Here is a 24282-nt window from a genome sequence, read left to right as displayed (position 1 = left end):
AGAAATTAAAGATATATATTCATCATTTGTAAAACACATCATTTCAGGTGCTATAGTGAAAGAAAACAATTCTCCTAATTCAAATATGATACATGATTGATTAAAAATTCATCCTGATTTCAAAAATGTTAAAAATTTTGGAAACAAAAGTGTCTTACAATTCATAAAATATAACATACTTATGACCATTTTTAGGGACCATCTTTTTGGGTTTTTTTTTTTTAATTCTTTTAAATTCAGAAGAAATTAAATATTGTTTGTCAGTAACCAAAACATCTCACCAGATATCAAATACCCACAATGAATAATATTAACAAAGTTAGTCTGTAGCAGACTCATTGTCATTTACATTATTTTTGTGAAAAGCATAATGAAATAACTGAAACATTTAAATGTGAAATTTATAATAAGCAGGTAGAAAAATCGTTTACATATAACTAGAAAAAAGACATGGTTGCAAAGAAACACTAGGAAGTCTCTAGCACTACAAGTTTATTCAAACACTCTCCTACATTCATTGCTTATTGTTTTACATATTGCATGAGAATTTTTAATCCATAGAAATGTTTTATTTTACATAGTGAACTGGGCATTGGAGAACGTTTATCAACCACCAATTTTATTTTCTTCCTCTTGCAATTAGCACCCACATTTGTGTTTGGAAGCCACTACCCCTATGCTGTGTTGCAGCAGGATATGGCTATGTGATTTGTCAAGAAAACTAAGACTAGTCTGGCTCTGAATGGCTGTCCCTGCACATAGGAATGATTTGGTGCAGTTCACTCTGTATAATTCTCAGAATCCAACCATGAATTCTTAGTTACCATAGACAATCATTTTTCTAAGTGAAATTTGAAATGCTTTTATCAAAAAATTGCATTGAAATCATGTCTCTGTAATCGATTTATATTTTAATAAGTTAATTGATTTTTTAACCAATGTCTAGGTTTTCCTTTATATTCCTTCATTGAAGATATTATCATTTTCTGGAGCTATTTAATTAGATTTATAGTTTACTACCTCTTCTGTGTGTGTGTGTGTGTGTGTGTGCGTGCATTTAAGAGGTCTTTTATTGGTAGTAAACTAGAGCAAACAATCAGAATAGTACATATGCAGTATTCAGTACACACAATAAAAGTTAAAGAAATTCCAAACCTGCATAAAGCAAAACACCGGAGGAAGACCACACAGCTCAGAGGTAACAGCGGTAAAGGGCCTCTCCATCCTCTGATTACACCTCATGCTCTGTCCCTAACAGAACTTACTGCGCTTACCAAAATACAGACTTTTTAGTATTGCGTGTATTTAAGAAGATTAAACACATTTTCTAAGAACCTTGCAATGACAAGTAAGTGACCCTTTAGCTGGTAAAGCAGACTTAAGGGAGGAAAGTGGGGGAGGAAATTAACTAGTATTTTGTTAAAACACTACCTTCATAACAAGTGTTTCACACTTGCATAGTATTAATTATTTTGTTATACATGGAAGCCTGCGGTAGGCCGATTACACAATAAGACTGCAAACAACCAGTGGTACTTCTCTGACATCAGAAGAGTACCTAAGACTGAAACATCACCAAAACTACATAAAAAACTCACCAGCATAAAGTACATTAAGAAATATAATCAGGAAAAAAATACAATTGCTAAAAAGTGGTTTAGAGCAGAGCCACTGTCCACCAGTAGCTTCAAATGGCAATTAGTGTTCATAGCAAGGTTTGATGACTTTACACGACCCCGTGCAATACTGACTGACACACCCTTTCAAAATGTACGTTAAACAAGCTGCAACTTCACAGAAAAATTCCGATGTTACCACCAAATGAGACGCTCTCACCCCTCTCATTGGCTTTGTCACCAGCTGGAATTACAACCTTCTTACTCACTATCTATAGCTCTGAGTAGGGCGGCTTTATTATACATGGACATCTGTAAGGATTCTGTTCTTAAAAAGGGGGAGGGAGGATGCTAACCCTACTGTTTTAGTATTTGGATGCCAGAAGGCATATTGAAATGCATAGCCAGTTACCTATTGGAATGGGACTCCTTCTGAAGTTGAAACTGTCAAGACAGGGAGAAGAAAGAATAAGCAGGCCCAGAACTCTGAGTGAAAGGACATGTTAAGAACAAAAATAACCATGATAAAAACCCCAGAAGTGTGGGTGACATGTAATAACAGAGACAGGGAACAGTGTTTTTAGGCCATGTATAATAAATAACACATACCCAAATTTTCAAAGAATGATGTAATTCCAACTTGGGTTCTAATACTGGAACCAACCAACCACCTGGGTGTCAACACTGCCCGTCAACTCCTGACAGGCCTTGTCACAGTTGGGGTGAAGAGAGGGTGCTTTTTTTCCCTCCTTCTTTTATTAAAGCTATCATTTCAGGCTTTGATCAAAGACGCAGGAATATTTGTTCTTCCAGGCTGGAATGAATGTGGTTTGGAAGCTCAGAGTACATTGAAAAGCTGCAACAAACTATAGGCAGCCAACAATTCAGAATTTTGGATCGGCCCAGATGGAGACAGTAATTTGAAATGTTTTCGATCCCTGACTTAAATAATGAAATGTGTATCATACTCCCCGTAAATTGGATATTCCATTACAGTGATAACGTACAGAATTCCCATGCATTATGACACTTGCCTGAGAGTAAAGCAATTACAATACCCTTAATCCTAACAACAAAGTTTTGTTTGTTTGCTTTGGGTTTGTTTTTTTGTACTTTTTTTTTTTTTTTTGCATTTAAAACTTTTGGGCTATTCCCTGACAGCGTATACATGTAAATTTGATTGCTAAACATTGTCATTTTCAATGATTTTATCTATTGATTTTGTTTAAAACTCATAATACAAACAGAGCTAAAATCACGCCAACAAAATAAACTAAAGATGAAAAGTTGCACTGAAAGGGCATTACATTATTCTTAATAGGCTCACGTAGAAACATTCCAATGGCAGCGTTCTCAAAATAAAATGAAATAACATTAGAAGCCCCCCAGCCTGGTGACTCCTGGGCCTTACTTGTAACTCTGGCTAGGGGGCGTCTTTACCCTCCGACTACATGCCTCACTAGCATCTGACATCATATTTGCATACCCTGAGAAATCTGACACTGAAGTCCTTGCTCTGTGGTCCACTTCTCCATTTGACTTAGTGAATGGGGTCATTGGCGCCCTGACGCCCAACTTGAACTGAGAACCAAATGCTTGTCCAAGTTCTTAATCTGGTACGATGTTCTAGTCTCTACATCTTTCTGAGGAGCTACCTGGCCGGCTAACTCCTGAGATGGGATCTGAAAGCTTTTTCTGCTGTTCCTTCTGGCTAGTCAGTTTCTGAGATGAGGACTGGACGGCTGAAGAAGTCTCTAAATTCTTCTGAGAAATCTATCAGATCATCCAGCTCCTGGGAAGGGGTCACCTGCGGATGTGTGGCATCCAAAGCAGATAAATAAAGACCTGGCTGCGATCCAAAGAACATCCCAAAAGGAGGCTTTGGCAACGAAGATGGCAACACTGAGGTAACAGACTGGCCGAAACCACACTCCAAAGGAGATGTTGTGTATATCTTTTTCTGGAAATAAAGTGTGCTTGTGGAGAGGTGACGACAGGCTGACAAACTGGAAACCGTGTCCAAGAGCAAAACCTGCATTCGTGAATTTTTCAAAAGCCTGCTGGAGGTGTTTGGAGTATTCTTGCACCATGCTGGCCTTATCACTGATCTGGGTGCCTGGGCTCAAGTCTTCTTCTTGCACCAACTCTGAATGTCCTCCCGAGGTGTGGAAATCCGTTATGCTGAAGGGATCCCCCTTCTGGCTCTCGGACTTGGAGTACTGATCCAAAATACTCTGTAAAACCTCATCAGGAATTCCAGACTTGTCGTGACAAGACTTAATTTCCACATGCAGGCCCGAGGAGTCAGTAAGGGGCAAGGGGGCCTCGCTGTCTAAAACTCCAACGCCCGCAGACTGAATGACAAGACTGCTGGGAGACCGTGTGTCTCACGCTCACGGAAAAGGCACTGTTGCTGCTGGCAGTTGGTAAGGATCTTCTTTTCTTCGAGAACTGCATGACATCTTCCCAATTACTGCTCATTTGACCGTGTTTGCCACTTGCGCTCTGGAGACTAACGGTCTCCACGCTGTTGTCTGACTCTAGGCCAAGCGAGCCACCTGGTTTCCCAGACAAGGACTTCTGTCCCACCATGTCTGGTACTGGTGACACGAAGTTCAGGTAGTTCTTCTCCGTTCTCTTTCTACTTCCTTTCTTAAAGATCAATTTGGGCACCCTTTTCTGTAGCTCATCTATACGAGGGCCGATCATGCCTCCACTGGAAGACACGGCTGGCATCTCTACCAAGTAACTTTGCAGGGTCATACTGCTCGAAGCCTGCCAGTCGCTCGTTTTACCAGTCTTGTGTTCCTCGTTTTCAACTGCGATGCTTTTTGACTTCGCCTTTCTCCTCGAAGAGCTGGGATTTCCCTGCGACAACACAGCCAGATTCCCCACGCTGTTGTGGCCGGATGCCCCGGGTTCTGCGCCGCGGGCCCTTCCTCTATGGCTTCTCTATGGTGCGCCTGTCTTCAAGACGCGATCGGTACTTGAGAGATAATGCTGGCAAGTGTCACACGTGTGTGGCTTTTCTCCACAGTGCGTCCTCTTGGGTCTCTCCATGTGGTACTTCTGGATGAACTTCATGCTGCACTCGGCGCGCCCGAACGTCTTCTCGGGACTGGATCTTCTCGTGTCTCTGCAGCAGGTACTTGTGGATGAAGCCCGTGCTGCGTGCTGCACTGGCTGCGCTGGAAGGGCCGCTCCCCGGTGTGGATGAGGACGTGCCTCCGCAGGTGGTAGCAGCTCCGGAAAGCGGCGCTACAGTGATGGCAGATGTGCGGTTTCTGACGAGGGGAGAGCAGGGCGCCTTCCCCGTCTCCCACCAGCGGCGGTTTGGAAGATGCGCTCAGCTTCCTCTTGGCTTTGATTCCCTGAGATTCTTCTGGCTTTGGCCTCTTCACATTCTTGACGCTCGCGTCTGGCTTTGGCTCCTCGGGGCCACGGGGGTCCTCGGTCCGGCCGCCGCCCAGCAGCACGTTGCGGGAGTGCGGGTCCGGCGGGTGCAGGACGCTCAGGTCCTGGATGACGCCGTGGCCTCCCCGGTCCCCGCCGCCCGCTCGTCCGCCCCGGCGAACAGGCCCCCGGAGCCCTGGTGCAGGGGGGCGCCCGGCGGCTCCTCGGGCTCGGCCGGCTTGTCCTGCTTGATGCTGACCGGCGACTGCAGGAAGCCCCCGGGGGTCCTCTGCGCCGGGAAGGCCGCGCGGGGCGCCGCCGGCTCCTTCTTGAAAGTCCCGTCTGAGGTGGGCGCCAGGGTGGGGGGAGTCTCGGCGGCCGTGCCCGCGGGCGGGGCGAAGCTGGCCACCGGGGCCAGCCGGTGGTTGAACTTGAGCATCCCCGGCGGGAAGCTGGGCTCCATCTCCGGCCGCTGCCGCCGCCGCCGCCGCCCAGGAACGCGCTGCCGACTTTCATGTCCCCGGAGCAGGCCTGGGGGTCCCGCCGCCACCGCCTCCGGTTCGTAAAAATCTATAGTTTAAAACTTACACGATTTTTGGTTCTACATACGTTTCTAAATTGTACTTGCATAATTTTAAATGTGGGGAAATCTTTACAATAATGAATATCATGTTTTTATTTTCTTTTTATTTAAATTTTCCAGGTTTTTGTATGTTTCAGTGTTATAAAGAAACAAAATTTTTAAAAACCTTTGCTCTTTTTGCTGATTATTATTTTTTAGTTCACTATTTTAGATTTTTAAAATTAACTTCTATTTTTTATTTCATATTTTTCGTAAATTGGATCATTAACCCACTCATTTTCAGATTTTTATTTTAAAATAGTAAGTCAGTAAAACATAAAGCATACTGGTTGTAAATAGTGAATTATTTACACATTTGTTTTCTTAATATAGTTTAGTTGTGACCCATGCATGTTATTTTTACTATTCTTTTTTATTATTATCTAGATATTTAAATTCAATAGTTAATTTCCTCTTTGATCCGTAGTTAGGAAATAGTTCTTTATTTATGGACGATTAAGTGTTTTTAATATAGTTTCTAACTCTGAACTTTTAGGATTGTGATCAGGAATTATGGTCTAGAAAAGCTTCATTGTATTTTGTGTTCAAGGGGAATTCACGTTTTCTAATGTCCTATGACCATGAGGAGACACAATGAGTAACGTTCAGCATGAGAAAAGTCACAGCCCGGACAATGATCTGCCCTCCCCTCTCTGCCTCACGGATCACACCCTGCACAGCTCCAGGTCAGCAGGCTGCGTCCCTCTTGGCTTCCTTGCCCCTTCTCTAACACAGGAGGCATGATTCTACCTCAGGTCCTTTGCACTTGCTCTTCCCTGTGTGGATCCTACTTTTCCAAATAGCCATATGATCTACAGAGTCAACTTTTTTTTTTAACGGACTCAACTTCTAGTTTTTAATTTAAGTACTCTCTAATTCAAATAGCTCATCTGCTTCTTTCCTCCACTCTCAATTCCTCTGTTGGTCAAAGAACAAAATAAAATCTTATGAAAAACAGTTTTGTTCAATGTTTTATTGATCTTTTGCTGTCAACCACTTGTATGCATCTATTATTTTCTAGAGGTTTCTGGATGGAATATATATACAGTTCAATGTGAAAAAAAAACAGAAAAATGAAATTTTAAAATAAAAAATGTTATTTTTAAAAAGTTTTTGTTTTTTTAAGTGAGGAGAAAGTATGCTTAATGGGGAATGCCTCTTTATTTGTTTAATCTCATAGTCACATTTTTAGCACCCATTCATAGTTCTTCTTATTCTTTTAATGCACCTGATCCAACACGAGAGAAGGATGTATATCCACAAAGTGGTATCAATTCTAGGAAAAAAATAAACATAGATACAGAATTACATCTGCCTTTTGAGTACCACATAAAAGAGAAAGAAAAGTTGTGCACAAAGGAAGTAGAGTGAATCTGCCAGAATATTTGGCAGAATCAACTGAATAGACCACTTAAAACAATTGATTTTTGATATCCTTAAATTACATTATTGCTACCTGAATCCTTGCAGAAAATAAAAGGAAAGGTAGAGAGCAGTCTAAAGATGTGATTCTTATCCCTGCTTCCCCAAATTTGTTTGCATTATAGAGGGAAAAAAATCTCATTCATGTTAAAGATTAGAGCAAAATAAATTTTAAGTCTTTTGAATTCAGTAGGGACTTTTGACTAGAGATCTTATTTGGAGATTTAAACAATTCTCTTATGACACTTTCTCTATTAAACATGCAATTTTCTTTCAAAAATAAGTAAGAAAGAATGACGTTGATAACAAAATGAACTATTTGATGTGTTATTATCATTTACTGCAAAAGTTAAAATAAATCTTGGAAAATTTATCAATTACCAAACTGTAAATATTCATACATGAGCAGAGTTAAATTTTGTATTCTTGCATAGTGTTGTGCAGAAGTTTAGTTAAATTTATAATCTAGTAAGTAGTTCTTTTAAGTTTTAAGAAGATATCTTTTATTTACACACGTAGATATCATACAAATTAAAAAGAACATTTGGAGAGGGTAGCATCCTGGCAATTAATTGAAAGAAGTGTGTCTAGAAGGAAGGTATAATAATTCTTGAAGAGCTTCTGCTCATCTTGTTTTGAGTTCTGAGAACTCACCATTTAGGAAGCGTAGTCATTAGTGGTAATCTTCACAAGGGTCATTTTGTGGACGTGGTGGTGTGTTCAAGGTAGAATCAGAGGTAAAGAGGTGGAGGCTATAAACGTAGCCAAGTATTTGATGGTTATGATCTAAAAAGGAGCTGAGGACCATTCCAATAGCTGGGGTTTGTTAAAAGGTGAAAAAAGGTGTTTTATTAAAGAAGGAATATTTTGTATTTTTTTTGTTTGTTTATATGAGTACGATCAAGTAGAGAAGGCCAACAAAAGAGAGAAGAAATAATTATAGAACAGTATCTCAGGCACAGGGAAGAAGAGATTACAAACCCAACTGAAGGCTTGATTCTGAAAGGAAAAGGAACAATTTATTCTAATATGAGGGAAGACAGAGACTATGAAAAGAGATACAAGCAGTTGTTATTTCTGGTAGTGTGACGATGACAGCCTTCTCTGCTTTTGTTTTTTATTGCAATAAGGAGCAAGATCATAGCTGAAATAAAAATGAGAGAGAGGACACTGGAATTTGAGAAAAGATGAAAACATGTGAAGTTATCTGATAATATTTGATGATGAGCTGTCTCGAGAAATGGAACATGGCCACTTGAGGTTTCTGAGGACCACGAGAAGGATGTGGTTAAAATCTAAAATGAGATGAGTCACCATGTTGGGGTGTTTGTTTTTTCCCAGTCGTATTGACCTGCTCACCCTTCATGTGTAGACATGAACTTGGCATCCATTTCAAGTTTAACCAGCATGAGGTATTGACCTTGCGTCTGTAACAGAAGAACAAAGAAGCCAGAGAGAGGAAAGTATGCATGAAAGTGACCCTAGCCTTGGGACATGAAAACAATTGTGTGAGAGAGAAGAGAGGGCATGAAGGGCGGGGAGGGGGAGAGGAAATGTGACTAAGGTCAGCACACCCAAGGTCCTGAGCAGATCAAAGAGTTGTTGTTACGCAGTTACAAACAAAAGGCAAACTGGAAAACAGAAGTAGTTTTCTACAAGCAGGGCTACTAAAAATCACCAATGTACAGGTAGTGCTGTTATTAATAATGGTAAGTATTAGAGTGATACCAAAATCTTGAAATGGTCCATATATCATGATACGAGGATGTTTCCATTTACACTTAATTATAAAATTATTTAATTGAGAATTTTGGAGATACACCAAATTATGTAGGTAAAAGTAATGACTAATTACATATCTGTCACTAGCAAAACAAGTATGTAGTTTCTAGTATTCCATCCAAAATATTAAGGGAAAAATTGCTATAAAGAGATTATTCAAAGAAAATAGAAAATTATATAAATCCATCATCATTGGCTTTAAGACAGAGAATTTTTAAAAACTTAAATTAGTGTTTATGAATTATGAATAAACAATGTCCTTTTTGAAAGCTAAAACTAATTTTCTTGTCAAAGTCAATAATCAATATATCAAATGTCAAGAATCATACAAAGAAGGATGCTTACATTTTTTTAGAATCACAGCAATCAGATAGACATTCTAAAATGACAGTGTTTCAAGTAAAATAAACTTGATACAGTGCTCTACTACAGACTCTTTGAAACTTTACTACACTTGTTTTGAATTTTTATTTTAATTTATATTACACGCTAAACACAGCCTGAGTATGAGAAAGTTTAAAATAACTTTTTAAAACCTAAAAGTAGAAAGAATAAAATTACCATTAATAGATTTTCTAATCATGTAGGTTGAATAATTTAAGATATAATAATGGCCAAACCTGTACATCCCGCATAAAACGAAGAGTCTTTCTTCACCTTTAGGGAATCCTTCTTTTATTTATTTCTAATTGCTTTTTTCATAATCTTTTCCTAGAAATTCTATCAGAGGGATTTCAGAACCTCTGGGTGATTTCTTCATTTATTTTAACTTGTCTTTTACAATTTCCGTATCTCCATCAACTTGACATTTCTTAATGGAAATTTCCACGCCCTGATGTAGAGTCACTCTAATTATTATAATCAAATGCTCCAGTTATTGTGGCTGTGTAACAGATTGCCTCACAAGTCAGCGCCATAAAGCAATGATTTATTATGCACATGGATTTTGTGGGTCAGGATTTTGAACAGCTCATGACAGAGATAGTTTGTCTCTGCTCCGTAATACGTGGGACCTCAAACTAGAAGATTCAAAGGCTGAGGGAAGGAATTATCTGAAGCTTTCCCTGTTCACATGTTTGGAGGATGAAGCTCTCTGGAGGCTAACGCTAGTTGGGGCTGTTGAACAAGATCTCCTAAACTTGGCAATGCCGTATTGCCTGGGCTTCTTCACTACAGGATGGCTGGACCACAGGGTAAATATCCCAAGAGAGAGCATCAGGTGAAAGCATATCATCTTTTATCATCTATGCTCAGAAGTCACACAATACCCCTCCAACATTCTATGTATAGATGCAGAAACGAAACCCCACTGAGTCCAAGGAAAGGTGGGGAGGAATCTACCCCTTGATGAGACCAGTAACAGTCTGGAGAGAATCCAGAAATATTGCTAAGGACAATTTTGCAAAATGCAATTTGCCACAAGTAATCTATTTTTATGATCTTATTGTCAAAGAGGACAATTAAGGTAGGCGGAGAGGATAAGAGGTAATTAATTTGGGAGACAATAAGAACAATTTTATGCCAGTCAGAAAGACCCAGAGTTAGAAAAATTCATGGCATGCAAGAATGAAGTTCTCAGTAGGCTCTGATCCAGAACCAACCGTGGAGGTGGCCTTTGAGAGGGCGAGCCCATCCATTCCTCACTGTAATGGTTAGAAACACACAGGCTTCCACTTTAGTTGTAGATAGGCATTATTTATTTAACAAAAACTAATACTGGTTTATTATATGTAAGACTGTTTTAAGCAGTATACGTCTGTTAACTGAATCCTCATTACAACCCTGCAAAGTGTTATCTCTGTACTGTACATGGATAAGGAAACTGAGACACACAAAAGAAAAGCATTTTGCTTAAGGCTGCACAGCTGATGGCTGGGCGGCGGGATTCAAAGCCCATCAGGTGGGCTCCAGAAAGCATGCCGCTAAGCCCTCGGCTAAACTGCTTCTCTTGGCAGGTTTAACTGAAGAAAGGTAAGTGAGTTCCCAACAGACTGTTTCTATTTTCTCAATTAAAAAAAAGAAAAAAAATAAGTTGTCAACCAAGAGCATCTCGAACACACTGCCTTAAAGAGCAGATGCTACCTAAGGTTTTTGGAAGGAAACCTTATAGCAGAAACATGTTAGCGTGCACCCAACCCCACACCTTTGGTCATCCCACAGCCCAGGTGGCGCAGAGCGGCCCCACACCCAGACAGGCCAAGGGCCCAGCAGCGAGGATCACGGGTGGGCTGCAGGTGGGCCCGGCCACAGGGCGCTCTGCCCTGCACTGTGTTACACACTTACAGGTCAGCCTAAGCTGGGCCACAGAACTTCTATTTTCCCTAAGTAACAAACAAACAAAAAATATCTCGGGGTAGCCTAAAGAACACCAGACAGTGTGCACACTCGGGCCCGAGTTCTGCGCAGTGAGGGCCGCGGTGAGAGCCGGGTCCTCGCGGGGGGTGGGGGGGTGGGGGGGTGACATCAGCCAAGGCCCTCTGCTGCCCAGCACAGAGCTCTGCATTGAACTCCCAAGAGGGGAAGGAACTAATCTTCCACATGATCCGGATCTGTCTATCAACAAAGATGACATTACCATCAGAAAACAGAAGTGAGATCATATTGAGAAGTGATTCTGGGTATGGCAAATGTGAAAATGAATTCACTATAGAAATCTAGTGGTAATTTATTAGTGCTGAGTGCCAATATAAGGCTGACGGTCACGAGTTTTTAAAGAGACCACGTAACGTAGTTTTGAGATGTTTTTGGGTAATATAGCTTCTTGAAAGCAGATTGCTGAGCTTAACTAAAGTTAGGACTTTGTCAAGTTGATATGATTAGTGAGCAACTATTAATTAATTAATTAATTAAAGTGTTAAGTCAGAAGTATTAATGATGGTCGTAAGGGAGTGCACCCACATGGGATCTAATATTTGTAGGCAAAGAAGAGAACATATCAAGGGAGTGGTGAATAGTGAAAGAAAGAAGTTTAGTATTATTAGTTTACTGTGAATCAATTTTGGCATCTTTTTATTCCCCTAAAACTTCACAAAACTTAATTTTAAATAATTATTCGATTATTTTCCATGAAATCTCTTCAGAATTATATTCAAAGTCTTTCAAGTTATTTGACATTTTTGAACACTATATCCTAGTGAGTTTGCTATAAAGTTAATACATTTATATGGCTAGTGGCCATAATGGTAATAATGTTCCTAAAATCGAACTCAGATTTTTTTTTTAGTTTTAAGACCATGATACTTTTTAAGGAAAGTAGCATGGTGAATGTATAGGAGAAGCACGGAAATGTCTGAATACTTGCAGATAGCACTCAGGTATCATTCTAATGTTTTGCCTTATTTACATTTGATCTTATTTCTAGTTGTCTCTTTAACCTCAGTGGGAATGATCATAATGCATATTGCTGACTGACATCTAGGCTCTTCAACTGCTGGATACCTCATGGGATAAAGAGATCAGTAGAAGGAAAAAAAGGCATAACCTCTCTCTACAATTCCTCAATGGCCTAACGCTGGAAAAGGAAATTTGTCAGAGGCTGAGTATTTCTGGATCCCTTTTGCGCACAAACAGTGCACACAAGGTGATGGGTATTTTTGGATTGGTCCCACATAAACACATTAGAACAGCAGGAGACCCCCAGTGGTCTGGGCATAGGAGGGTTTCCTGCTCTTTCTCCAAGAGGAGAGGGTATTTTTCTTTCCTTTTCTTTTCCTTTTTTTTTCTTTTCTTTCTTCAAGATGCAATTGGTCTTTACCTGTGCTCTTGGGAAAAAACATCTGCTGCCTTCCCCTTTACTAATACTTTAGCATTTTGTTCTTTAGTGGAGGAGGTACCAGATAGAGTAACAGTGGTCCTGCCACTCATTCAGCCTCGCATCACCAAGGAAAGCATTGTCTCACATGCCGCCTTGTCCCGGTCTTTGTGAAGATCTAGCATGTTCTACAGAAATGAGCCTGAGTGTGGGCAAACTCCCGCTCTGCCCTCAACATTTTGGGATTCTGTATCCTCATGCTATTTCACACGCGGCCTTTAGTAATTCATTCAAAACAATGGCTGAATTCTTTCCATCTACTTGTCTGGAGACCTCATCTTTTTCTTATTGCCACAGACTGGCTAATGCTCACATCCCGTACCTCCTTTGAAACTGTTTTCTTTCCTTCAGTTCTAATCTAATTGGTTGTTCTATGACTTTTGCTCCCTGTAATCATGATGTAGCATATTATGTGACTTGTTCTTATTGTTAAAATTCACGTGACACTTTTTTTCCAGCTTTTCTATCCAAGATAGAAGTCGACAGCCTTGCACCATTTGATCTGAATCCATTAAAAGATACAACTGGTGGCCAGAGAGGAGTTTTAATTGACAAAATTCCAAAGCTTTTAACTTGTCTTCATTGAATCAAAAATTGCTTACTAGTAGCTTATAATGAAAAAGAATATAAAAATGAATATGTGTATGTTCATGTATGACTGAATTGCTATGCAGTACACCAGAAATTGATACATCATAAACTGACTATACTTCAATAAGAAGAAAGAAAATTGATATGAATATACTAAAAAAAAATTCCTTTATCAAAGTTTCAAGGAAAACTCCATAATATGCACTTGGGTAGCTTTTGACAAAGAGCTTTGCCATGTGGTTTATATATTTTGTAAGTAATAGCTCATTTTAAGATATAAAATTTTTCTTAAATGAGGAGTAGGAATGATCGGAAAAAAATTACGTGACAGGAGCTGAAGTTTTCACAAAAAGTCTTATGTTCCACTTTTGGATATTTTAACTCATTTAATCTTCAAAAAAATTTATGACATAAAATCAAGAAACGTGAATTTTAAGTAACTACTCAGGGACATCAAACTAGTCATTGCCCAGGCCAATATTCAAACCAGGAAGTCTGGATCTAGAAGTTATGTTCTTAATCTCTATTCAAGCTACTACCCAAGGTAGGTTATTAAACAAAATAAGTAAGTATTCTTAACGATTGTTTGCTTAATCAGAACCTATAATATAAGCTCTAAACACATCATCCAAAGAAACCAACCAGAGGTCATTTAACGATAATGCTAATAGGTAAATATTTTAATATTGGGAGCTTAGAATTATACTGTAAATTGAATTTTTAAATCATTTAAATACAAATTGTTTTATTGGCTGTAGAAACATTTTCTCTTCTATTAATCGAGTATTGGGTAATATATGAATTTATATTCCTTAAGTAAAATATAATCTGGTTTTATGTAAGCCTGTAGAAACAGAATGTTTTATAAAATATGACAAAAGGTAAAACTGAATCAGATGGGTACATTTTGACATAGCCTACCAGAACTAGAAATGTCTTCCTGTGCACTGCTGATACAGGGAGTTGATAATCTCTACAATGACTCACAGACAAAAAAAATATGTATTTCCTGAAAATATATACTTGTTAGGCACATATTATTTAGCAGGAAAAATGATAGCGGGGTTTTTGTTTGTCTGTTTGTTTTGATACTTATTCTCTCATTTAAATTCTCAGATCTCCTCTAAGAAATCAGTACCAAGTTCTTTGTCGTATAGATGAAGAAACTGGTTTCCTTGGAGGTTAAAATCATTTGGTAAAAATTACACTGAGATTATCCCCTCTAAATTTAAATCTAGTTGCTTGACTCATTTAATAAACATACTTCAGACTTGAGAAAAGCACATGATTACTATATAACTCCTCCTTATGATTACCTCTTGGGTGGAAAGAGAATAGTTACGAGGGATCATGAGAGGATCTTCATGGATGCTGGAAATGCAACTGCTACTTATTTTTTATCTGAGTGATACACTGCTGACTGCTTTTTAATTTACTGCTCAGCAGTTTCTATTTTGCAGTACTCTGTGTATGTGTGTCTGTCCTGGATAGTCTCTGGGCAGTTCACCATCACTTTATTCTCTTCTAAATTTTGTCAGTGAGAAGTGGCATCACAAAACGTGTCTCTCAGGAGGGAAGAAGGGGTTACTGAGGCAGTTACAGATATGAATTGCAGAGCTGGCTACCTAGGAAACTGCTCACTTTTGTGGCCCAAACAAGGAAGTTTGTGACGACTGCCTACATATTCTTATAAATTGCAGCAACTTTCTACAGATTTGTCGAGAACATCTGTCTTCGTTCTGCGGGCTACTCTGACGTTTGCTATTCTTAGAATATATGGAGAGGCTTCTGAATTCTAAAAGAAACCTTGATTCTATATCTGTATTTCTATCTAGAACTACGTCTGTATCCATATTTATCTACATATCTCATGGTTACACATGAGTTATATTTCACATTAAAACAAGTTGAAATGTTTGGAGGATGCTGTTAATACTGTGTTGTATATTTGAAATTTGCTAGGAGAGCATATCTTAAAGTTCTCATCACAAGAAAAAAATCTGTAACTATGTGAGGTGATGGATGGTACAAAACGAACTGTGGTAATCATCCAGCAATATATACATATATCAAATCATTCTGCTGTGCACCTTAAATTTATACAGTGTTATATACCAATTATATCTGGATAAAACTAGAAAAAAGTGAGAAAATACTACCATGATTTTTCTAACACCCAACCACCTTAATTCATTTTGATCACCTTGTTCCACATAGTGGGCACTTGTAAAATATTGTCACTTCCCAAAATACAAAGTACTCTGAAACTCATTAATTTAAAACACAAAGGTATATAATCTGGTCTTAGAAAACCACCATGAGAAAGAACATCTAATCTGTTATTTCTGCTGCGAGACTATATAGCTCAGAGAGATGCATTTTGGAAGTCTTTTTTATATTAACAGTGGCAAGGGCTATTACTACAGGCAGGGGCTGTTACTGTAGGACAACTGAAACAGCAGGAATCAAATCTTCACTCAGTGCTTGATATGCAAGCCAGGTACACGGTGCAAGGTTATGTAGGTGTTCTTTCTGGCTTCTGAAAACTATTTCAAAGGTTGTTCTCTCTTGCTGGTATGTTACAGCTTGAGAATGTGCTGTCTTAGTACTTTTCACACCAAACAAAGCCAACATTACAAGGAATGGAACACAACTTTCATCAATAGTTAGGATGAGTTTAAATTCTAATCTACTAGGCATTTGCTATACACACACACACACACAAACACACACACACACACACACACACACACACATAATAGGTTAGAATTGAAAATAGAATAATTGGTTCCTTTTTCACTCCTTTTAGACTTTCAAACAGTAACTAATAAAGACACAGTTGTAAGATCATTAAACAAGATTACAAACCAAAGAGCCTGAGAGTTAAGGCTATTTAATAAATAAAAATACAGAATAGGAGCTGAAATAAAAATTCAACTCAAAAGATATGTAATCTCATATACTTTCATTTTATAAAATGAATTAATCAAGTTGATGTCCTTTTTTAATACTGTGGGACTAAATTTCCTGCTTTATTACAGCCCTGGGAATGAGAATCTTAAAGCTTTCATTAACTTCTAGAAGAAAATACATTTAATCAAAAATTTGTATGTTTCTATGTGATACATATGGTGACATTCTAAAAATTTTACTTATCAAATACCAAAGTTGTATATGAATATATTTATCATACATGCATAAAATCTCAAAATACTTTATTCATTTCATGTTAGAAAGATGGGAGGATACAAAGGAAAAAATCATTTGAATTCTGAATATCAAAAGTAGTTACAAGTAATCATTTTTAAGTTTCTATTTTAGTAACACAAACATTTGCTTTAGAGCCTTTCCGGTTATACTTAAAAATTCTAACCCCATTTAATTTTTATTATAAAGCCCCTTGAATTATAACCAAAACTAGAAACCCATTTCAATTCATGCTCCCTTCCCAAACTTCTCAGATGAGGAAACAAAAATAATTAACAGAACCCACTAGCATTTACTTCTGGGATAACTTGAGTTTTTCTTTCTTTTCAAATATATTTTTCACGAGTTTTACAAAGCCTTGCGAGCTGGCTGTCATTTGAACTGTTTCTTTATCCTTCGGTATCAGTGCTTGGAGAAAGAGCTTCAAAAATAATACAAACTAAAAGATTCCCCAAAGAGTTGATATTTTTAAATACTCTGTCAGTTCTATCAAGGCTACAAATTATAGTTCCAATAACCAATCACTGTCTTCTACTCTCATAAATGTCCTCAAATACTGAGATGCTGAATATAAATTTAAAATTTCCAGTTGTATTTTAAATTTTTTTCGTAGTTAGTTTTTATGGACTGTGCCATCCTTTTGCTGTCTTGTGTGGCAGCTAGCAACATTTTCGGGTTTTGTAATTATTTGTTGAAATTATATATACATATATTTAATGAAAAGAGACGTGTTCCATCATCAGTAGCGCTTATAAAGAACGTGCTACGTTTCAGTGAGGAAATAATGGTAAATATATTGTAACGTTGTGCTATGTCTTCACCCTCAATTTGATAAATTTATCTCAGGGAATGAGCACCTGAGAGTGCCTGAGGGTCCCGCTGTGTTGGGGCGTGTCTCACCGGGGACGCCCCTCTTTCCAGCCTCCTACCTCCTTTCCAGTCACCACCTCGAGGACAGCCTTCTGAGCCCTTCTCTGTCTCCGGCACCAGACAGCCAGCTCTTTCGTGCCAAGCGGCCCTGAGCTCCCGGCCTCGGCGGGAGGACCTCGCGCGCGGAGGCCGCCCGCGCGCGGAGGCCGCCCACCCGGCTGGTCACGGGCGCCCGTGGGTCCCCCGCACTCACCTCGCCCGGCTCTGTCTCCACCGTGACCCGACCGCGGGGAGCTGGCTGAGTCTCAGGGTGAAAACGCCAGCGCAGCGAGGCGGCCTGCCTTGTTCCAGAAAGTACGGTACGGAAGCCGTCCCACGACAAACGGACGACAACCCTGGACGCCGCGGAAGCCCCCACCGCCCTTTCGGAGCCGCCCGGGCCCGCCCCCTCCCGGCGGCTCTAAGGGAGCCGCCCGGCCCCGGCCCCGCCCCCTCCTCCTCCCCAACAGCCATGCGTGAGCCGCCCGGCCCCGCCCCCTCCCGCGGCTTCCCGGGGCGGGTGCCCGGCCCCGCCCCCTCCCGCGGCTTCCCGGGGCGGGTGCCCGGCCCCGCCCCCTCCCGCGGCCGCCTAGGCGAGTCGGTGGAGGGCATCCTCAAGGTGGGCAACCATCTGAGTAATTTCTCAGTCAGCTGACCCCAGGGTGGGCAGGGCGAGTATCTCTTCCAAAGGCTCATCCTGGAGCTGCACTGGAGCCTCAGGAGCTCCGGGGCCTTTGAGGGGCGCCTCTGCGTTCCCCTGGTGTCAGGGCTTCTTGCTTGAGCCTTTCTGCCTGCAGCCACCAGGCAGCTTTAACCATCCTGGAGCCCCGCCCAAGCCACGGCCCAAGTGGAAACAATAAAGCTTCTGCAGCAAAGTTAAATAAAGCAAAATAAACAAATAAAAAGGCTTTAGAAAGGGTCCGTTTGTCTTTCAAAAAAACCTTTTTATTCTCCCATAGATTTCCCACATCCCCCTATTCCCTTCCCCTATTAAGGTGGTATATAAGCTCTCAAATCTCGCCCCTTTTGGGGGAGTACTTTTCTTTTTTTCCTGTGAAACTCCTTGTGTATGTGTATGTGTATGTATGAGTATTTAAAACAATAAATTTGTGAATCTAGTCTCCTGTTAATTTGCTTTGTTGCTTATTTCATAGAGTCAGCTTTTGAACTGAAGTGTAGCAGAGTGTGCCACCCCCAGATGTATGATTTGGGCATAAGAATTCTTTTGAGCTGAGGATACAAGAAAAGATCTCACCTTCCCCTGTTTGCTTAAAAAAGCAGGACATACATTTTCACAGCCGTTCCTTCTCCCATTTCTACCAAAAAGGACAGAAGTTAATCACACCAGTAGACACCCCATTTTCCCATAAGGGGAAAAAGACTTCCTCTATCCCTCTGGGCTCTACAGGGAAGGACAAATAATTTTCTTTCTACCCTTCTGAGTTTTGGGACCAGAGCAATCTGCATAACAAACTTTACTAAACAGCCTTTATTTCAACCCCTGGAGGCCTGAACCTTCTTTCTGCTGTCCTGTCATTTCTCCACAAATTTATTCTTTGTTGAAGATGCTATATAAGCTGGAATTCTAAACTGTCTCTTTGAATTACTCATTTTCCCTTGGGTATCTCCCATATATACATGAGGTGTACATGTCAATAAACTTCTGCTTGTTTTTCTCTTGGAAACCTGTCTTTATTACAGTGGTCTCAGCCCAAAACTCAGAAGGGTAGAAAGAAAATTATTTGTCCTCCCCTTAGAACCCAAGAGGGTAGAGGAAAGTCTTTTTCCCCTTATACTTTCTGTGTATAAAGAGAGAAAAACTAAGTGTAAGGCGTAGGAACAAAGTGAACGGTGTCTGAAACGTGAGCACAATTTCCTTACAGGTGAAGGAATAACGAATCTCAAAATGTGGTTTAATGACATACAATTCTTTAAACTGGTGACACTTATTACAGTTTTAGGACTGCAGTGTTTATATTTAATCATTACAGTGTCTGCAAATGTTCCATGAAATATTTAGTTGAGATGTGATCTTCAAATTGTGGTTGTTGTGGAACTTCTTTCATTTTTGAACTCACACAGTAATATCCTAAAATGTTTTACCTTTTTCATAATTAACAAGTGGCCACCATGAATTTAAATGACTTTTTCTTACTACATTTGTTGCTCTTTTCTTGTATGTGGTTCAAAAATTCCTCTTTTTCAGAAACATAGAGTAGACTCTTGAACATACGTTATTTGATTATTAGAGTTAAACAGAAATAGCTACCTAGAAGTAAACTTGGGGTAAATAGTTTCTTTTGTAAGTTTAATGCTTGCCTACAATCACCCAATTCTTAGTGCTTTTTGATTTCAATTTTTAAGTGTTACACATTTTAAACTTTAAAAAGAAGCTGAAACAATACCCAAAGAAAATTTCAAATTTCAAGTTAAAGAAGTTTCCAAAATAGAAGCACTACTTTTTATAATCATTCTCTGTTCTGCTCGATAAAGTATGAAATAATAGATTCCCCGTGTGACTGGCCCACAGAAGAACACATCATTCCTGTGATTTGCTGCAATGGTATTTGCACAACATGCTGCTAGGTGAGAAGCATATAGTTTAATGGATGGCCTGGTACACCGTCATTGCTAATAGCTTCGATTTTCACACCAGAGTGAAAGAGAGCCTATAGACCCAGAAATTTGGTGAACTTCCATGCTTTTCTTCATGTACGTAGTTTTAATTTTTGACCCTTAAACTTTAATTTACACACACTAGAAATATTTATTTTTTCTAAGTTTTTGATTAAATCTGATGGTGAAGTTGAACCAGATAACATTTAAAAGCCATGTCATAAAAGAAAAAAGAAGATTTCATTTTCTATAGTGTGACTAGGAGAATGCTTAGACGTCCATGTCCTGGCAAAATGATGAAAACATAGATCTAACCTGAAATGACCACATATGCACTTGCCATATTCTCACTTTCAATGAAGAAATACATGATTTCCCTTATTTTATAAATGGGATGGGTTCATTAATAACTTCTAGAACATGTCGCTTCAAAGTTTTAGGCAAGAAATGAAGTGGAATTCAAGCTCCAAGTAGTTATAAGACTCCAATTTTTTTAGACACAAAGTTCAATTTTTAAAATTATCACAGAGAACTACATTATAGAATATACATAGATGATGGGGGCTTGGGAAATTATGCGGGCTTGGGGTGACAATGTGCCTTTTGGGAGATTTTGGCTTGAGGAGATGATTGGGCTTGGGGAGATGATGCGGGCTTGGGGTAATTATTGGCCTTGGGGAGATGATGTGGGTTTAGGGAGATGATTGCGCTTCAGGAGATGATGTGGGCTTGGGGAGATGATTGGGGTTAGGGAGATGATGCGGGCTTGGGGAGATGATTGGGCTCGGGGAGTCGATGCGGGCTTGGGGAGATGATGCGGGCTTGGGGAGATGTGGGTTGGAGACATGATGTGGGCTTGGGGACATGATGCGGGCTTAGGGTGGTGAGGTCGGCTTGGGGACATGTGGGCCTGGAAACATGATGCGGGCATGGGGAGTTGCTGCGGGCTTGGGGAGATGATGCAGGCTTGGGGAGATGAAGGTGGCTTAGGTTGGTGAGGTCAGCTTGGGGAAATGTGGGCCTGGAAACTTGATGAGGGCTTGGGGAGATAATGTGGTCTTGGGGATATGTCAGCTTAATGGCATGATGCAGGCTTGGGGACATGACAGAGACTCGGGGAGATGACACAGGCTCGCAGACATTTTTGGGGCTTGTGGACATGATGTGGCCTCTCTGACATGACTCGTGCTCTGGGACATGACACCGGTTCGGGGACACAACACAGGTTCAGGGAGATGACGTGGAGTTGGCGAGCTAATGTGGGCTTGGAAGATGTGGGTTTGGAAAGATGTGGGCTTGGAGAAATGATTCAGACTTGGGGAGATTATGTTGGCTTGGGGAGATGTTGGCTCGAGGAGATGATGTGGGCTCAGAGATATGTCCTGGGCTGTGGAGATAATGTGGGCTCCCTGATATGGTTCGGCTCTGGGACATGACGTGGGCTCGAGGACATGACACCGGCTCGGGGATATGACGTGTGCTCATGGAAATGATGGGGGCTTGGGGATCTGATTCGGCTTAGGGAGATGATACGGTCTTGGGGAGATGATGCGGGTTTGGGGAGATGACTGGGCTTGGGAAGATGACACGGGCTTCGGGATATGTGTGTTTGGAGACATGATGTGGGATGTGAATAGCAGGGAAATACTGTGAACTGTTTTATTAAAAATAAAATACTGATCAATAAATTATCACTAAGTATAGATTATGGCATGCCTGTCACTATATTCTAAAGCTCCTTGTACTGAAATCAGATACCACATAGAGCAGAGCGTTACTTTTTATCTCACGTAGGAGAATGACACCCAAACCACGGTTTCTGAACTGGCTATAGTTTTTCCTCCTTACCATCAGTGGAAATGATAAAGTAATGTGTCCATTCGTGTATCAATGGAGTCAGATCACTGCCAGAAACTAGAATGCTTGCCATTATTATGAACAGTTCTGAGATAATGGAAAGTTCATCAATTCCTATGGAAAATATGAACAGCCTCTCCTTGGATGAGGCCATTGTGAATGTCACTATGTCACTGTTGCAGGCAAATGGATTTGAATTCACAATATTGCTTTATCCAATGGACCAGAAATGAAACCCCCAGAAAATATAGTTACATATATAGGCTTTTAAAACTCTCTATACTTTCTGTACCTATAGTATTGGTTTTAAAACTATGTAAGTATACAAATTCATACAAACACGATAGAAAATGACTAAAGAAAATACCTCAGCATTCATTTTCTTATTAGCATTTTCTGCCTCCTTTTGTTGGGAAAGATGATGGGCCAGGATTTCATCTTGTATTACTCTGGCATTCTGCTCTTGAGAAAGTTGTCTCTGAGCGTCTTTTTGCTCCTCTAAAACCGGGAGACATATTTCATTAGGTTTTGGGTTTTATATGATGAAAAAAAGTCAAAAAAAAAAAAAAAGCCTAGAAGGGGAATCTTTTTTTAAAAAATCAAAAAAGTGTTAAAAAAAAAAAAAAGACACAGCCTTTTTAAGCACAAGGATCTTTATCGTACATAAATAACTCAAATTCTAATTTAAATGACAGCTAAAGTTATCACAGAGCAAAAACAGAGGGGGACATATTTTCGTGAAAGAAAACTTCGTTATAAAGCATTTAACCAGTTCCATCACAGTCTCAAGGCAATTTAGCCTGTACTTTAAGCTACAAAAGCCAAATTAACACATGGATTTGAATTAAGACTATTACTTTGTCGAATGGACCAAAACCATCAATCACTATGTTAATAATTAAGCTCAAGCTACCTTCCATTCCTTCAATTACGATGGGGATTGTCCTGCTCTGGAAGCAGCTTCTATACAGAGTGACAGGTCCCTCAATGCAGCAGCAAGCAATAAACCCCCTCCTCACAGCCTCCACCTTAGTGGATGGAAAAAAAGAAGATTAGCAGATTAAAAGAAAAAAAGACTTTTGCTTTTAATTAGGGAATTTTTTTTTTTATTTTGGGTGGTGCGGGTGGTAATTAGGTTTATTTATTTATTTCTTTTAGAGCAGGTACTGGGGATTGAACCCAGGACCTCACGCATGCTAAGCATGCACTCTACCACTTGAGCTGTGCCCTCCCTCTAATTAGGGAGATTTTAACAGCTTAACAAAGAAGTGAACCCAATAGGTCTACTATTCCACCCCAGCCTTGCGGTTTTCTGTCTCCTTCTCCATAGTAGGGAGGTTCCTTTTTCAGTGCCTGCAGCTTCAACCCTGCCTCCTGGAACACATGCTGTGTGTAATGTGTAAAGTTCCTGGTCTTTGTGAGCATGAAGTTAAGAGTCCCTTAAAATAAAGGATTCCATTGAATTGGTTGCAGATGGTTTGGTGTCTTTTTTCCTAATCCTCCACTTACATGATGTTCATTTGGAACTCAGGTCTTCTGTTATCAGGACGCATGGATCCTTTCTCCAGGGGTTCCCGTGTTAACACTTTATCCACATAGCCCAGTCTCATGCACACTCGAGTTGGCTTTTCTCTCTCTGTTTCGTCTTCTCCAACTTTATTCCCTTTACAGGTTTTTCTACACTATTTTCTTTACCATTTTTTGAAGTATTTTTCATCATTTCCACTCCTGTTTAATCTTTCTCAGAAGCACAAGTTCACACACACACACACACACACACACACACACACACGAGTTCCCCACACCTGTGTTTAGGTGCCATTTTACTGGCCTGTCTCTGTGTTTGACTTAACATTTTCATTATTCCACAATATCACCACATTCCAGGAGAGACAACCATTTGCCTGTGAACTTCTCATTTTGATCCACACGTCTCAGTAAAATGGTGAAGAAGAGTCGCAGACAACATGAGTGCTTTGTTTAAGATGCTGGCCATACATAAATACATTGCACCTGTTCCCAAAGACGAGCCTGTGCATCTGAGCTATGACTGGTCATTTGGTGCCACCTGCTGGACACAAAGAGTCACAGGCTGGGAAATCAGATCTGACTTCATGATTATCAGGAGCCCAGAGGTGACCTAGAACTGTGCTGAGCAAATTACTTCCTTCTGGAATGAAGCTTTATATCCCTTTAGAACAAACCTCTCCAACTCCTGATAAATATCTCTTGGCTAGATTATGATGCCCAGTTGCTTGGTCAAACACCAGTTTAGATGTTTCTGTGAACATATATTTCAGGTGTGATTAGCATTTAAATCACTGACTTTGAATAAAGCTGATTACCCTCCATAATGTTGACGGGCCTCATCCAAACAGCTGAAGGCCTTCAGAGCAAAGACTGAGGTTCCCCAAACTGAAGGGAATTCTTTTCGTGGCTGAAGCATGGAAACCCAA

At 40.1% G+C, this 24282-nt stretch overlaps 1 protein-coding gene and 1 pseudogene across 1 annotated transcript in view; both read right to left on the bottom strand.

Moving 5' to 3' along the window:
- The window catches only part of LOC141573916 (ankyrin repeat domain-containing protein 26-like), a 91742-nt gene extending 74042 nt beyond the window's left edge, over positions 1–17700 (bottom strand). Inside the window, exon 1 of the mRNA XM_074346326.1 lies at positions 17568–17700. The gene's annotated coding sequence lies outside the window, so the exon portion shown is untranslated. The remainder of the gene's footprint in view (positions 1–17567) is intronic.
- On the bottom strand, positions 8–17367 carry LOC141573917 (zinc finger protein 281-like; annotated as a pseudogene).
- Positions 17701–24282: the final 6582 nt, after the last annotated feature.

Source organism: Camelus bactrianus, chromosome 18 (assembly GCF_048773025.1).
Source record: "Camelus bactrianus isolate YW-2024 breed Bactrian camel chromosome 18, ASM4877302v1, whole genome shotgun sequence".
In the NCBI taxonomy this organism is placed as follows: Eukaryota; Metazoa; Chordata; class Mammalia; order Artiodactyla; family Camelidae; genus Camelus; species Camelus bactrianus.
Note: the sequence above shows the minus strand (reverse complement) of the source record. Positions and strands in the feature narration are given on the sequence as shown.